Source organism: Podarcis vaucheri, assembly GCF_965113315.1.
Source record: "Podarcis vaucheri genome assembly, chromosome: 13".
Classification (NCBI taxonomy): domain Eukaryota; kingdom Metazoa; phylum Chordata; class Lepidosauria; order Squamata; family Lacertidae; genus Podarcis; species Podarcis vaucheri.
Genome location: NC_138751.1, coordinates 19,351,557 through 19,367,883, shown reverse-complemented (window position 1 = coordinate 19,367,883; position 16,327 = coordinate 19,351,557). Strand labels below are relative to the sequence as shown.

At 49.2% G+C, this 16,327-nt stretch overlaps 1 protein-coding gene across 3 annotated transcripts in view; it reads left to right on the top strand.

The window, feature by feature from the left end:
• Positions 1–1,578: 1,578 nt before the first annotated feature.
• The window catches only part of CACNG7 (calcium voltage-gated channel auxiliary subunit gamma 7), a 44,011-nt gene continuing 29,262 nt past the window's right edge, over positions 1,579–16,327 (top strand). For 2 of the 3 annotated variants that reach the window (XR_014213220.1, XM_082197095.1), the window contains exons 1-2: positions 1,579–1,848; positions 2,926–3,179. The gene's annotated coding sequence lies outside the window, so the exon portion shown is untranslated. Of the gene's footprint in view, positions 1,849–1,886; positions 3,180–16,327 lie in introns of those variants that run through there. The other variant, XM_082197096.1, reaches the window with a different exon arrangement.

Here is a 16,327-nt window from a genome sequence, read left to right as displayed (position 1 = left end):
TTTCAATCCTATTTTGTGCATCGCCTTGGGACATGTGCGGAAGGTGATGAATAAATCACAACAATAAATTTTTTAAAACCCACTGATGTGTCTCTCCTGTGACTCAGGCTTCCGCAACCAGGTGACCCTCAGACGTCTTGGAGACTACAACTCCCATCATCCTCAGCTGCTGGCTTGCCTCCCAGTTTCTTGCCTCCCAGTTGTCTACAGCTGCTCCTCTCCCAGTTTCTTCCCATTTACTTCCTCCACATACCAAGGGAACCAAAAAACCCAGTTCTGTAAACTCACTAGATTACCACTTGGAGATCCAAGGAATCTGAAGCTTCCAACGTGACCAAAACTCATATTAATAACTATGGCAATTAGCTTCATAAGGCCATGATATCTAATGAGGATCTGATAAAGGTTTTGCCATAATATGGGATTGGGTCATTTCTTGCGGGTCAACAGGATTATCTTCTGTTGTGTACTGAACGAAGTTGTCATTGAGAGAGACCAGGAGCCCTCCTGACTTAGGCTGGAGTCCCTTCAGCTTCCGAAGAAACCTCAGGAACCGAGACCACAAAAAAAAAGGAAAAAAGAAAGCCAAGCCAGATCTCCCTCCCCTTTTCAAGATTTCTGGCTCCAGAGAGCATCGACGCTCAGTCCCCTCACGGCCAGTCCTAGGAACTCCTCGTATGAAGGCTCATTACAAAACCTCTTTTCTCCCTTCGCCACCCATCCTGATGCTCACACTAAAGGGGACTCCGCGCCCGCGTGGTGGTGAGAAGGAGAGTTACGTGCATTTCATAGAGGTGTGCAGAAAACAAGGTGGTGTTCTAAGGCGCAGGTGCCAGTTGTGGGTGTCTCGTTTTGTTATCATTAACATTTTTAACGAACTGTATTTACTTGGCATTATCCCAGCAGCATCAGCTGTGAATCTTTGGTGCTGCTGATAAAGGTAATAATGATGATGATGCTAATGATAGTTGTTGTATATGACAGGTACCAAGAGGGGAAAAACACCTCCATAGGCTACAATGACTGTCTAAACATTGGTTAACTCTTCGCCTTCATAGACGAAATGCTGACAATCCCAGGTCGGTTTTGTGAATGCATTGGGCTCTAAGGCACACGTGTGGTGTGTGTGTGTGTGTGTGTGTGTGTACCAAAACATACGCAGACATCCAGGCTAGCTCATTGTCCGAAATTTGGTGAAGGCTGACTTTTATATCTGACTGTCGACAGTCTAGACCAACACGCGCGCGCTCCACACACATGTGAATGCGGGCAGAGCGAATGTTACCGCGAGTGTCAGACGTATGGAGAATGTCGACATTCCCCACGTTTCGGATATTCACCGCTGCATCCTGCTCGCTTGCTATCTGTCCTGTGCGTTCCTCTCCTATTCAGATCTATCCGCTTTCTGTCTCTCTCTCACACACACCACCCAGCAGACGAGCCCACTTCCCCCCCGGCTGGCGAGGTCGGGGCGGGAAGCCGGGGCGTCGTGTCCCTTTAAGAGTGGTCCCTCTGACATCACGGCCAGCTGCAGGGAGCCGGGCTGGGGTGTGTGTGTGTGTGTGTGTGTGTGTGTGTGTGTGTGTCCTGGGCTGGGGCGATTGTGAATTCTCCTCGCGCCCCTCGTCAGTTCCCAGCCAAGCGGATCCCGTGATCGTGCGGGATCCGGCCGCGGGGGCGCCCTGTGCGTGCCAGCCTGTGTGTTTGTGTGCGTGCGTGTGAGTGTGCGAGTGTGTGAGAGGGAGAGAGGGGGAAAGCAGGAGGGAGGGGGACCGAGAGACAGGCAGCCACCTCTCGGCACCCGACTGCGGCATCACTGCCCGATCGAAGCCCCCCAGGACAAAATCGGTAGCAGCCTTTCTCTCTCTCGAGCTCCCTCCTCCTCCCTCCTCCGGCGCGCCTCCACCGCAGCCCCCCTCGCCCGCTCTCTTTTTCCATCCAACGATCCCTCCCCCCCCCCGCACAGCCACCCTTCTCTCCCCCCCCTTTTGGGGGTCGCCCTCCAGATAACGAGGCTATCTTTGGCTGAGGGAGACCCTCCTTTTCCCCAACTGGGACTTATTGATTTAATTCTCCCCCTCCCTCTTTTACCCGCATCTCTGCTGCGCTCCCTGACTCCCCCCCCCCAAACGGGTTTTCCTCCTGCTGCGATTTCTGATCGCTCCCCACTCGCTCGTTCTCCCTTTCTCTGCTACTGCATTCCCTTGCCCCCCCCCCCAGCCTCTCGCCATTGCGTGGCTTTTTCAGTCCTTTGCCTCCTGCCTGGAAACACCCCCCCATAGCACTCCCCTCTCCTCCGCCTCCTCCTCCGGACCCTCTTCCTTTCCTTCCCTCTCTCTCCTTCTGCCGGGATCCCTCTTCGATTCTCTCTCCCCCTTTTCCGCTTCCCCGATTCCTTCGTCCCTTCGAGGGCTTCCCTTCCCCCCTCCCCCATCCGCTGCACCCCTTTTCAACCCCCCTCTGCCTCCCCCCTCTCCTGCACCCCTCTTTTCGCCCCTCTGCCTCTTCCCCTCCTCTCCTTCTGCGTCCCTCGTTCTGTCGTCTGCTCGCGCGCTCCCTTCTTCTTCCCCCTGCTGCATTCGTCCGCTTGGCTCCCTTTTTCATCCTGTCATTCCCCGTCTCCCTCCTGCTGCTCCTGCTGCATTCCTTCTTCCGGCCCCCCAGCTCGGCTCCTCCGGCCCCCAGCTCCATATTGACCACCGCCAGCTCGCCCTCCTGCTCCCACCCCACAGAACCGCGGCTGGCTGCTGCATTCGTCGCGCCCCCCCCTTCCCAGAGCTCCCTCCTTCTTCTCCCTCTTTCATTCTGCCGTGTCCCCCCTCCTCGAAGAAGACTGCAGCCCCTTCTCCTCTCATCCATCTCTCTCTTTCTCTCTCTCTCTCTCTTTCCTCCTCTTCTTCTCCTTCTCCCACTTTTTGGATGAAGCAAACTTCTGGATGGGGCCTTCCGCGATAGAGACCCATCGTCGCTTGGGGGTCGCGTAGTCACCGGCCCTTCAAGAAGATACCCTCCCTTAAGAAAGAGGGAACGGGTGACATCCCATCCCAACTCCCAGCCACCCCTTGGAAGGTTGGAGCGAGAGAAAAAGGAGAGATAACTAAGAATAAAAAGCAGGAAAGCGATGCAGGTGCGGTGGAAGAGCAAGGATCTCAAAGCTCCGGTGGGATTCTAACAGCAAGGTGAGAGATACAGACCCCGTCTTAGCCCACCTCCCTTCCCAACAGTGCGCTGAAATCCCTGCTAGTAACACAGCTGCTACATTGTCCTGCTTGGGAATCGCCTTCCCTTCGCTTCAAGGCAGGTTCCTCTCTCTGTGTGTCCATCTGCATTAGAGACCCAGAATGAGGAGAGGGGTTATCATGGCTCAGATCAGCTAATAGTTCTAAGAGGATGGAAGCCTCAGAGTTACACAGGACTCTTCCCCGGCAGCCCCGGAGTTCTGTGCAATTAAGAAGCTTGTAACCTGCTTGGCTGGCCCTAAGTAAAAGAGAATCTCGCTAATGTCATGCTGCTCTTTTGCGTTCCCCCTCTGGATGATTCGCCCAGTGTTGTGTTACTTTGGACAACTTTGGCCTGGGTGTGAGCTTGTGGCCTTTCCTTGAGGGGCAGCGGAATGGCTGTTTTGTAGCACCTGATGTGCATTGCAGATGCTTAACTTTTAAGCCCTCTGGTTGGTGTGTTAGTGAATTCCTTCAGATCCTCTTGGATGAAGGCTGGGTTTTCTCTGGTACATAACAGCACAGACTGGCGATGATGTGTTTGGATTCTTTGGTAGTAAGTTAGTGAAGAGAACACACATCCTTAACTCGTTTCTGTGCGGTTCTGTTATTACACTGAGGTGCATGGGAAGCAATTTTTATTGGCATTATCCTCCTCTCCCCCAGAGATGTGGAGTCTGTGCAGGTGGGAACTTCCCTTGCTAGTACATATATGTGCGTATAGTCAATACAAAACACTGCATGTCACTTCATATGAAATCTCATGTTTTTCAGTGTGTGTGATTCCCATTACACCTAGTAAGCATGTACGGTTCAGCGTCCTTTCTGTAGATTTCTCTGGCTTTCTGTAGAGCCAAGCACGAACACAAAACTGATTTCAAAAAGCTGCCTTCAGTTAAACCTTTCCAACTATAACATTACATACGGAGCAGTGTGGGTTCATGCCTTTATACAACACTACACCCATCTTCCTATTTATTTTTTGACGCCTAGTAGATACAAATCCCTTTAAATGCAATTTGTATGTGTGTTGCAAAACAGCCAGAACTGCTAATTTAGATGAGCCGTATGCTGCACCAGTATAGTGTGTGTGTGTGTGTGTGTGTGTGTGTGTGTGTGAGAGAGAGAGAGAGAGAGAGAGAGAGAGAGAGAGAGGATTGCTGGATGTAAATTCATTCTGCACCTTTCTCTGTGCACTGCACTGCCTGGCAGGCAGGATGTCTGTGATTTAAAAACAGTGTTCTATGTTAGGAGAGTGATTCCAGCCCGTAGTTTGGTGCTGTCCCTTTAGCACACTTCCAACATAGCACTAGTATGTTTCACTGGTTTTGTTCTGTTTAAATACAGCATGCAGCATTAGGGTAGCTTTGACACCTTTGTCAAGGTGTTGCACTGGTATGTAATGCATGTGCCTGTGATTTTCTACAGCACTGTGTGTGTGTGTGTGTGAGAGAGAGAGAGAGAGAGAGAGAGAGAGAGAGAGAGCTCCTCTTCAATCCTTTTAACATCAATCTGTCTAGGTTATCCAATGGTGTGTGTCTGTGTTTGTGATTACTATTAGCTCCTGTCTCTCTAGCTTGTGTGTGCAATTTCACAGGGTGGTGTCAATTGAATTATGTTTACGCTTACCTCCCACCCCTCTTCATGTTAGTGCACATGAGGGTACCTGATTAATGGGAGGCCCCTTTAACGCCTCGGTGCTTAGATTACATGGTGCATAAAGATGAGGATGGTGTGTGTATGTGTGTGTAGTCTTATATGTGCATCTTATTTAACTGTTTGTGTGTGTGTGTGTGTGGCAGGAGTAGATTTAATGTTTGCATATTTCCCATTAATTCTTGGCAGATTGCCCTCTTTGAGAGAGTATGTACTGTGGTCGCGCAAGTGAATTCCTTTCAACGTTGAAGTCTATGTGAATTCTATACCCTCGGTGTGCATGTGAATTCTCAATGCTAGCGCACAAATACAAAATTCTCGGAACGAGCCCTTTGTGTGTATAGACTGTGATATTATAATTGTAACAGCAATTCTGAGGTTTCAGCTTGCGCCCAGGAGCTATTCCCAACCCCTCCTCCTCCCCCCTCCGTGTTTTTCTGCTGGATGTGTGAGTCTACTTGAAAGAGAGATGGGTTTCAAGCAAAAAGAGCAAGATTTTGCATATAATACAGTGTATATTTCTGTCTCACTGCGCGCCCCTGAAAACAAACAAACCCACAAATGTTTAATCCCAGATGGTGACATTGCTGTAAGATTGTATTCCCCGCCACAGATGAATATGGTACAGTATTTGCTGGAGGGAAGAGATGTGGTTGCTGTGGAGCTGGGAGAAAGGAAGAGGTATTTGGGGTGGGTTCTGGCATTGAGCTAAAGGGTGAGATTTAATCTAGCATATTGGTGCATGAGATACAGAGGGGTCAAGCAGAATGTGTGCTGCATTTGTGCTAGGTTTGTTACATTTGTGGGGGGCGCGCACACACAACCAACTATACAATGACAACAGCATGCTGTGGGGCAGAATGTGGGGGGACCAGTGTGGTGGTGGTAGAGGAGAAGGAATCGTTTTAGGAGTTACACTAGTGGTTATGGGGAGGGGAAACACTTTTACACTTATTGTATGGGAGGCAGTGTGGTATAGTGGCTAGTGTCAATCCCTCCTCACCCATGAAGCTAACTGGCTGGCTCTGGGCCTGTCATGCTCTCTCAGACTCACGTTCCTCACAGAGTTGTTGTGAGGATGAATTGGGATGGATGGGACCGTTAGTGCCATCTTGAACTCCTTGCGGGAAGAGTGAGATTAAACTGTAACAAAGATGGTTTCCTTTGGCCTATTTATCTGGCCTATGAACACGGGTGGCCCTTTTAACATGGAAAGTCTGTGTTAGGTTGAAAGTGCACCCGTGTGTATGTGTGTGTACATGGGTGCATGCGCAAAAATCTCCTGGGAAATGTTGCTAGTTTTATTTGAACTCTTTTGGTTTTTCTTGAAATTATGCAGAGGCTTCGCCTGAGAAGGAGCCTACAAGTTCATTTTGGATTTCACTTTCGGTGGCATTTCAGCAGCAGTCCTCATTTATATGTTTAATTCATCACAATCTGATCCAGAGTGACCAGGGCAAAATACATGGGCTTATCCCATTTTACCCTAATAATATCCCAGTGTTAGTCTTGCAACAGCTCTCTTAGGCCAATTGATAGCCAAAATCATCCACTCAGTTTCATAACAGAACTGGGATTTGAACCTGCGTCTCCCTAGTCAGAACACCACACTGCAGTCAGTGGCTTAACAGGCCGTAGAAGTTGGTTCATTGGGGCAAATGGGGCACTGCTCCACAATTGGCCTCCAAACAGCCCTTGCCTGCCTGCCTGCCTGCCTGCCTTCTTATTTAAGGCATTGGCTGTCAGCTTCCTCTTGCTCCTGAATCTCCACGTAGAACTCAGCAGGGAGGAGAAGGATGGGAACAAAACTAGAATGAGTTGGTTCTGCAGGTCATTGGCTCTCTGGCGCCACCTACTGACTAGGCTCCCTGCATCCGCCCAACCAGCCCCAACGGACACCAGCCACTGCAGTTAACGGGAAGCTTTTCCTGCCATGGAAATATGTGGCAGCAAAAGCTCCACCAGCTAAATTTCTATGGAGCAGGCTGCTGTTAAAGGCTCAGGAGCAAGACAGGGGGAAAGGGTGGTCACCCTAACTTAAGGGAAAGGGGTCAAATGTCAATACTCATGGGATCCTAGGAAGCTTCCTTAAACCAGACCAGATGACCAGTATTGCCTACTCTGACGGACAGTGGCTCTCCAGGGGGGTCTCGGGGTTCTCAGGACTTGCTACAGCAGATAATGGAAGCTGGCCCATTAGGGCAAATGGGGCATTGCCATCAGCCATCTTCCACCAGCTCCCTGCCTTCCTGCTTGCAACCAGTCCAGGGCATGGCACTGCCTATTAGCATCCTCTTCCTTGGTCTTGTTGCCCTTGTAGAACTCAGAAGGGAAGGGAGCAAAACTAGAGTGAGTTGGTTCTGCCAGTCATTGGTGCTCTGGCTCCACCTACTGTTTGTCCTCCTTCCTTCCACCCTGCCAGTCCCAGTGGGCACCAGATACTACTGAATGGCTGAGATCAAACCTAGGACCTTCTGTATGCAAAGCATGTGCATCTCAAACTCACAGCCTTGGATTATAGGCACTTCACTGCAAGCCCAGCTGAGGTGATGGGTTTATAGATAGCTATGGGCTTCATTCACTCTTAACAACTGGCCAGCATTGGTTCTTGATCTGTAGGTGCTACTCAATGAGTTTGTACTCAGGCTAGGAGCACATACTCAAGGCAACATAGCACAGATTTGTTGTTCCTTAAGTATCTTCAACCACCCTATGGGACTCACGAGTTGAGTTTAGAAATGGGGGGTGAAAAGGGTAGATGTCTCATACTCTCTCATAACATGTTTATTGAGCAACTGGAGTTTGTGATTGCTATTAAAAATGGACAATGGTTATTCCAGATGGTTTTGAGCATGGAAATATAATATCTTACGTATAGAGAACTTCAGGATTTGTGACAGAGAGCACTTACAGATCAGTATATAATAGGTCTCGGAAAGTTGCATTAGACATATTGTATGATGAACCCTGCAGGCCAGCTCTTTGAATACAAGTTCAATGGAGAGATTTCCACTCATCCTGTTCTAGGTGTGGATCTCCTCTCCTGCCAAGTTATTGTCTTTTGCTCATGCACCTCTCACAATCCTGTCTGTTTTCCTTGTATAACTATATTGCCCTTAATTTTTTAATTGGCCCTATCCTGCAGATTCATAGAATCATAGAATCATAGAATCATAGAGTTGGAAGAGACCACAAGGGCCATCGAGTCCAACCCCCTGCCAAGCAGGAAACACCATCAGAGCACTCCTGACATATGGTTGTCAAGCCTCTGCTTAAAGACCTCCAAAGTAGGAGACTCCACCACACTCCTTGGCAGCAAATTCCACTGTCGAACAGCTCTTACTGTCAGAAAGTTCTTCCTAATGTTTAGGTGGAATCTTCTTTCTTGTAGTTTGGATCCATTGCTCCGTGTCCGCTTCTCCGGAGCAGCAGAAAACAACCTTTCTCCCTCCTCTATGTGACATCCTTTTATATATTTGAACATGGCTATCATATCACCCCTTAACCTCCTCTTCTCCAGGCTAAACATGCCCAGCTCCCTTAGCCGTTCCTCATAAGGCATCGTTTCCAGGCCTTTGACCATTTTGGTTGCCCTCCTCTGGACACGTTCCAGTTTGTCAGTGTCCTTCTTGAATTGTGATTGATACTGTGTACGCATTACGACTTACTCTGGCTCCAGTGCGCTCCCACTGCTGGTGTTTGAAGCGCTGTACACATAACATTAGCCACAATCCCTATGTATCTTGAGAAATACAGCTGTTGGAGGCGTTTCCTCACAAACCAGTTCCCATCTGATTTGAAGATGGAAGCCATGGTGAAGCTGAGGTGTGTACGTTAGAAACAGTCATTGCACATGTGCAGATGGCAGGCCATGGCCAGATGACAGCTTCATTGAACAGGAGTTTGGGGGGGGGGGCGCATTGCAGGCACAGGGAAACATAAAGTGCATCGGGTAAAGACATTCCCGCCCTCAGGCGCATACAGCAACATGCAAGTCGACTTGAAATGGGGAGGGGAAGCGACATTGCTGCATTTTAAGCTGCTATTGTGTGCATCACTTCAATGTGAGAAACAACATACCACTTACAGTAAATTATGCAGAAACTGCATGAAAAACTTATGTCATCAAGCTGAGCCACAGTGCAACCCGTCCGTCAGTACCTATCTGCGCATCCATCATGGCAATAAATATCTGTCTGCCAATCATCCTTCCTCTTCTTCTCTTGTAAACGTCTGTCCACCTGTCTGTCCATCCTATAATCTTACCATCTAGAGTTGGAAAATGTATTTGTAGGCTATCTGGTCCAACCCCCCTGGGTGATGCAGGAATTGAGAGGCAGAGCACCTCCATATCTACTATTATTATATATCAATCACAGCATATCTCCAAATAACTCAAGGGGGTGTACACACTTCTGCCTCTCTCTCCACATCATCCTCACAACAACTCTGTGAGGTAGGTTAGCTTGAGAGATAGTGGCCAGCCCAAGGTCACCCAATGAGCTTCATGGCCAAGTGGGGATTTGAACCCTGGTCTCCCAGGTACTCTACTCCCAGGTTCAGTACTCTACCCACTACACTACGGCGGCTGCCCAGCCTCTGCCTAATGACTTCCTGTGAGTGACAGCCTCACCCAGGTCTTTAAACCTCTCTCTGCTCATGTGATCTTCTGTTTGTTTGGGGGGCCACAGCTCAGTGGCAAAGCACCAGCTCTGAGTGCAGAAGGCCCCAGAGTCAATCCCTGGTATCTCCAAGGTTGGCTAGGAAAAGAGACCTTGCATGGAACCCTGGAGAGCCGCTACTAGTCAAAGTTGACAATACTGACCTAGATGGAGCCATGGTCGGACTCAGCATTAAGGCAGCTGCTTCCCATCCATACCTTTGTCTTTGGCCCCATCTGCACAGTACGTTGAAAGTGGTATCATGCCGCTTTAAACAGTCATGGCTTCCTCCAAATAATTCTGGGAACTGTAGCTCACTAAGGGTGCCAAGCATTTTTGGGAGACACCCCATTCCCCTTAACAATCAACCCCTCTGGGAACTGTAGCTCTGTGGGGGGAAATAGGGCTCTCCTAACGAACAACTCTCAGCAAGCTTATCGGATGACAGTTCCCAGGATGCTTTGGGGTGAGGGGGAGCCATGACTGTTTAAAGTGGTATGATATGTCTTGAAACGGACAGTGCAGATGGGACTTGGGCTGTCCTTGCAAACCTCCTCCTATCCGTTCCCACAAACATATCATCCACTCTCTCCCCCCCTCTCCCGCCTCACACACACACACGCTCCTTCTCCCTTGAATGTTGTGTATGCATATACAGATCTGGAACAGGAAGAGGAATGTGTGTGAGTAGGGTGACCATATTGCGCCGCCTTCTGTAACCAAAATAAAACAATCACAGATGGGAGGAATCGAATAAAGGTTCTCCTCTGGGGGGTGGGGTGACACTTCACTGCTAAGGGGCTATAAACAATGCTGTGGGCAGGCAGTAGGGGGCGCTGTTACATAGGGAGTAGGGCAGGGAGGTTGATATTTGTTGTTGTTGTTTAGTCGTGTCCGACTCTTCGTGACCCCATGGACCAGAGCACGCCAGGCACTTCTGTCCTCCACTGCCTCCCGCAGTTTGATCAAACTCATGCTGGTAGCTTCAAGAACACCATCCAACCATCTCATCCTCTGTCGTCCCCTTCTCCTTGTGCCCTCCATCTTTAAAGAGGAAAGGGGGGAGAGGGTATATTTTTATTTCTCTCCTTAACTAGGGGCAGTGTCAGAGGGTGCCACAAGGATCTGACCCCCCCCCCACACACACACAAGGATTTGGGCCCTCTAACAAGGAACTGCCCCCATTACTCCCCCCCCCTTTCTGGACTCTTGTTGTTAACATATGCTGCTATTTCTCTCTCTCAACTACCTAAAAATATACTTTGTGCCTTCTGCACCCCCCACCCTTTTTCTGGTGCCACCCCTCTCCATGACAGACTCTTTGCCATTCAGACTGCCCCTATCCCCACAGCCCTCCATTCTAGGCCAGATACTATTTTCCTATCCTTCACACACATGCAGAGAGAGAGAGAGAGAGAGAGAGAGAGAGAGAGAGAGAGAGAGAGAGAGAGTGTTTAGGTCTTTTTTTTGGTCCCTCTCTTCAGCACAAATGCAGTCGAGGGCATAAATAGAAACCCCTGGAGACACAAGCCAGGGAAAAAAAGTGCTTGAAAATCCATTGTGAGGGGGATGATGCTGGACTCTCTGAAAGCACAAACATATCTTGGAGAAAACCATAGCTATGCAACAGAAGGGAGCAAAGCCTTGATGGCTTGGGGCGTCGGGGGTGGTGTGGTGGTGGAGATGTGCATATGGGGCAGACTGGGGGGGGGGCACCCTGGATTCCAGAGGCCCAGTAATTGGAGGAGACTGGAGGTTGGGGCAGCAGCCATGTACTTGAAGCAACTCACCTCTGCTCTACATGTTTTCAACCCCCACCCCACTGCTGCAAATGTATTTCTCATGTGATTCCCATATACGGGTCTGGGACATGAGGATAGTTGTCATCTTTGTGTTTCATGACATCAACTTCTGCAAGAGATAAATCAATGGAAGAGATGAGTCTTCCATGGAGTGGGGGGTGGGTTGCACAAGAAGGCTTATCCCCCCCCCATCCTTCCACAGAAACCCATCAAGAGAACTGGCCTGAAATTATGAGCACTGGGGGCTAGGAAATTGAGGAAGGGATGAGGGGAGCTCAGCGCTTCAGGTGAGATCTCACTGCTTTCCATTCCCAGAACAGACCGTTTCTGTATCAGTGCTAAGCCCCAGACTATATCAAGAAGATTGTCTCTGAGCATGTGCAGAGTTCCATCCAGCTCTCCCTATGTTTACTACAGCCAACTCAGGCACAACTGGTGCAGGGCTTTCAGGTCAGACAGGAAATCATAGAGGTGGAGAGGTTCGAAAGCACCAGCCAGTTCAACCCACACTGCAAGCTTGAATCCCAGAAGCCATTGGGTGGGGGTGAGAAACCAGCCGCAGGTGTGATGGATAATTCAGGGTGTGGGAAGAAGAGTGAGACTGAGAAGGTATAACGTTGTTTCTGCTGTTTCCAAATCTCTTTTTAAAACATCTACATGAAGGACCAGAAGCAGAGACTGGTGTTTGGGGACAGGCAGGTAGAGCGTGGCTCAAGACTTTGTGGGGCATGTGTGTAGGGGGTAAGGGGTCACAACACTGGGCATCTGCTAAGGCCCACTCCCTGCAGAGGTCCAACTGCCGGCCTCTGGAGCCTCCTGGTCCCCTTGCACTCTCTCCTCTAAGAGAGGAGGCTACACACGCATTGGCTCAAAAGAGGAACGGCGGCGCATCAACAAAAAGAGAGGGTGCCAGGTCTGCGTCAAATTTCCATACGCTGATTTTCTGTCAAGATGCAAATTCAGGGATGCATCCATTCAACTAAGTTCGGGTCAGAGTAGTAGAAAACGCATGCACCTCAGTAAGTCGTGTGAATTTGACTTCAACGGGTCTACTCGATATACAATATCTTTATTGTCATTGTCCCTTGCGGAACAAGGGGCAATGAGTATGACCAGCACTGGCTCTCGGCATGGTTGGGAAAGGCTGCAACCTGGTGGCCTGCTCTGTCTGCTGTTCAGGGGCTCACCAGTGACGGGCACCTTCAAGGCCTCTCCTGCTTCTCCTTAATCCAGACTTGGACAGGATAGAGCCCTTCAAAGAGAGGGCTATCCTCTGTAAACCAGGGCGCATGGTCACCCTATTCTCCTCTGAGTGCTTGTTTAGATTGGCACCAGAAGGAGAGGGCAAGAGGGAGGAGGTCCCAGTTCATTGTACAGTGGTACCTCAGGTTAAGAACTTAATTCGTTCCGGAGGTCCATTCTTAACCTGAAACTGTTCTTAACCTGAAGCACCACTTTAGCTAATGGGGCCTCCTGCTGCTGCTGCGCTGCCGGAGCACGATTTCTGTTCTCATCCTGAAACAAAGTTCTTAACCCGAGGTACTATTTCTGGGTTAGCGGAGTCTGTAACCTGAAGCGTCTGTAACCTGAAGCGTCTGTAACCTGAGGTACCACTGTTTGTGGATTGCAGTCCCTGCCTTTCCTCCGAGGCGCCCCCCCCTCCACCAATAATCTATTGACAATAACTGCTTCTTATGGACATATAGTAACTTTGCTTAGCTTACCTCAAAGGACTGTTGCAAATATAAAAGGGGGGAGGAAGGGGGAAATATACATGACCTTGAGCACCTAGGCAGAAAAGCAAGATACAAATATATGTCACACAGCACAAAATTAAACTCCTGCCCATTGTAGGTATCCCTCCAAGTCTTGCCCTCACAACCCGAAACAAGCACTAGAATGAATGATTCGAAGGTGATGGTGGTGTACTGCTGTGGTTATAAAGCTTTAGTAGTGGACTAGAGCAGGGCTTTCTAAACTTGGGTCTCCAGCTGTTTTTGGACTACAGTTCCCATCATCCCTGACCACTGGTCCTGCTAGCTAGGGATGATGGGAGTTGTAGTCCAAACACAGCTGAAGACCCAAGTTTGGAAAGCCCTGGTCTAGAGGCTTGCAGCCAAAGGTTTGTCTAGTCATTTCAAATCAACATGTGAACCTTAGCCTTGTGAGTTGCTTAGGGTAGCCATCTTTCAAAGCGTAAAAACCAGCACACCCAAAAAGTTGTTGAGCCAAAACACCACAATTTTCGATTGACAATGTGCAGCCTTTCGGAAATTTCCCCTGGATGTTAATTCTGCCTTTGAAATCCCAGGAAAATCTGAACGGATGGCAGCCCTACAATTACTCCTCTTCCCTGTCCACACACACTCCCTTCCCTCCATGTTTCCTGGCCTTTTCTTCTCTGGCAGCATATACACACTGCAAGCACACCTCGTTTTATTGTGCTTCACAGATATTGCTTCTCACAAGGACGTGGGTGCAGGTGCCAGCAGGGGAAGGAAGTCCGCCACCAGTGCTCTTCTCTCCAAGGGAGTGGAGCTGGCTAGCGCTGGGGCTGGTTCCCCCCCCCCTCCCCAGCAGCCAAGGGGGCCTGGCTTAATAGACCACAGTATAGTGCAAACATAACTTTTACATGCACTGGGAAACCCCCCAAAATATGATGTGACTTGATTTATTGCGATATTCGCTTTATTGAAACCATCTGGAACCAAACCAAGGCATGCCAATATACATTTAAAGTAGATTAAAAGCACATGCCTTCCCCCCAAGAATCCCAGGACATGTAGTTTATCCCAACAGAGTCACAATTCCCAGCACCCTTAACAAACTACAGTTCCCATGATTCTTTGGGGGAAGTCGTGTTTGCTTTAAGTCTATGGTGTGTACGTGAATTAGAGTCCAACAAAATCTGAAGGGCCACAGCTTCCCCACCACTGAACTAGACCCTTCTGACTTCCTAGGAGGAAAGCGAAAACCATTATGCCTCCCTCAGCCCTATGTGGCAGCCAGATTTCTTAGTGTATTACAATATAAATTCTTTACCCATTTATTTTTTTTTGCGGGGTTAAGCCCTTACCTGGAGGCAAGCCCCATTGAACACAACAGGACTTATTTATGAGTAAACATGCTCATAATTCACCATTCCCAATCTATGGGATCATTTTTGGTGTACGGTGGTACCTCAGGTTAAGTATTTAATTCGTTCCGGAGGTTTGTTCTTAACCTGAAACTGTTCTTAACCTGAAGCACCACTTTAGCTAATGGGGCCTCCTGCTGCTGTGCCGCCACTGCACTATTTCTGTTCTTATCCTGAAGCAAAGCCCTTAACCTGAAGCACTATTTCTGGGTTAGCGGAGTTTGTAACCTGAAGCGTATGTAACCTGAGGTACCACTGTATTGGGATCAGCTCTACCCAGAGCATTTAAAGTCAGCAGTGTGCCTTATCTCTGTAACAGGCTTGGTCATTATGAGCTGCTGATGAGTTCTCTGCTTTAGTGGTTGCAACGAGCATGAACCGAATATGCTTCTGCAATATTCATTTTGAGGACTGTGGTGGTCTGTTTTGCATCCTGCATTTTGCTTTGTTAAAAATCCCAACAATATTCTAAAGAAATGGGGGTTTTTTTGTACATAGGTGGCCTCCTCATGCCAAGCCAAAGCCTTTAGTCCATCTAAGCTCAGTTTGGCCTACAGCAGAATTCTACCACAGCTGCTCTGGCTGGAGCTGAAGGCCAAAACATCTGGAGGGTGGCAGGTTGGGGAAGGCTGGTCCACATCAATTGGCAGTCCAGCATATCAGGCAAGGGTCTTTCCCCCATGAGACGCTGGGGATTGAACCCGGGACCTTAACTCGGGACCAGAACTCAGTGGCAGAACATCTACTTTGCATGCAAAAGGTCTCAGATTCAATCCACAGCATCTCCACCTAGGACTTGGGACATGGTCAGAAGGACCAAGAAATTGGGATAAGGCAACTTCCACTGTTCCTAAGATCCATATGCTCTACCACTGAGCTACAGCCTTTCCCCACATACATTTTGAGAATCGCTATTCCTAAACTGGCGATCAGGAATGCTGGATTGTTCTGGGGAAGGTGGCAGGAAGGCCCAGAGCAAGGAAGGCAGGAAAGCCACCTGACCCTTTAAAAGAAAACTTGGTGAGATCATGACCATGAAGTGGATTGATTGGGCAAGTGCTTGGGAGCCCACACCCTGGGAGGGTCCACCTCTGACACCTGCCCTGGGTTCCTCTTGAAAAAACAAAGTCTGGCACGTCAGGAAATTCCAGGAAATTAACAGGGCAGCTCTCAGACCCAGATGCCCAGTGGTGATGGCAGCCCTGCTGCAGCCACTATCTGAGGGAGGAGGCCCAGAAATGTAGGACAGGTCCTGCCAGAAGGCACTTTACTGAGGGCCCCTCAGACATGGTAGACACCAGGGTGTCTGGCTTCTTCACATTAGCTCTGAGATAGCTCAGTTGGTAGAGCATGAGACTCTTAATCTCAGGGTTGTTGGTTTGAGTTTCACCTTGGGCAAAACATTCCTGTGCGGTCCCTTCCACCTCTATGATTCTATGGCTCTTGGAAGAAGCAAGGCTACACTGGTTGGAATGAAAACCCATGAACTGTGAGCTAGAGAATTATGCTGGAATGGCGAGAACTATAAATCTTGCTTGCGTCATGTCAGAAGGCCTAATGGGCTAGCTAGGGTATGGGTGGTGGAGATTTCATAACCCAGATTTTTTTGGGAGGAGAGTAAGGAGAATATGTAGGGATGTGGGTGGCGCTGGGGTCTAAACCACTGAGCCTCTTGGGCTTGCCGATCAGAAGGTCGGCGGTTCGAATCCCTGCAACGGGGTGAGCTCCCGTTGTTCGGTCCCAGCTCCTGCCAACCTAGCAGTTTGAAAGCACACCAAAAAGTGCAAGTAGATAAATAGGTACCGCTCCGGCGGGAAGGTAAACGGCGTTTCCGTGCACTGCTCTGGTTTCGGT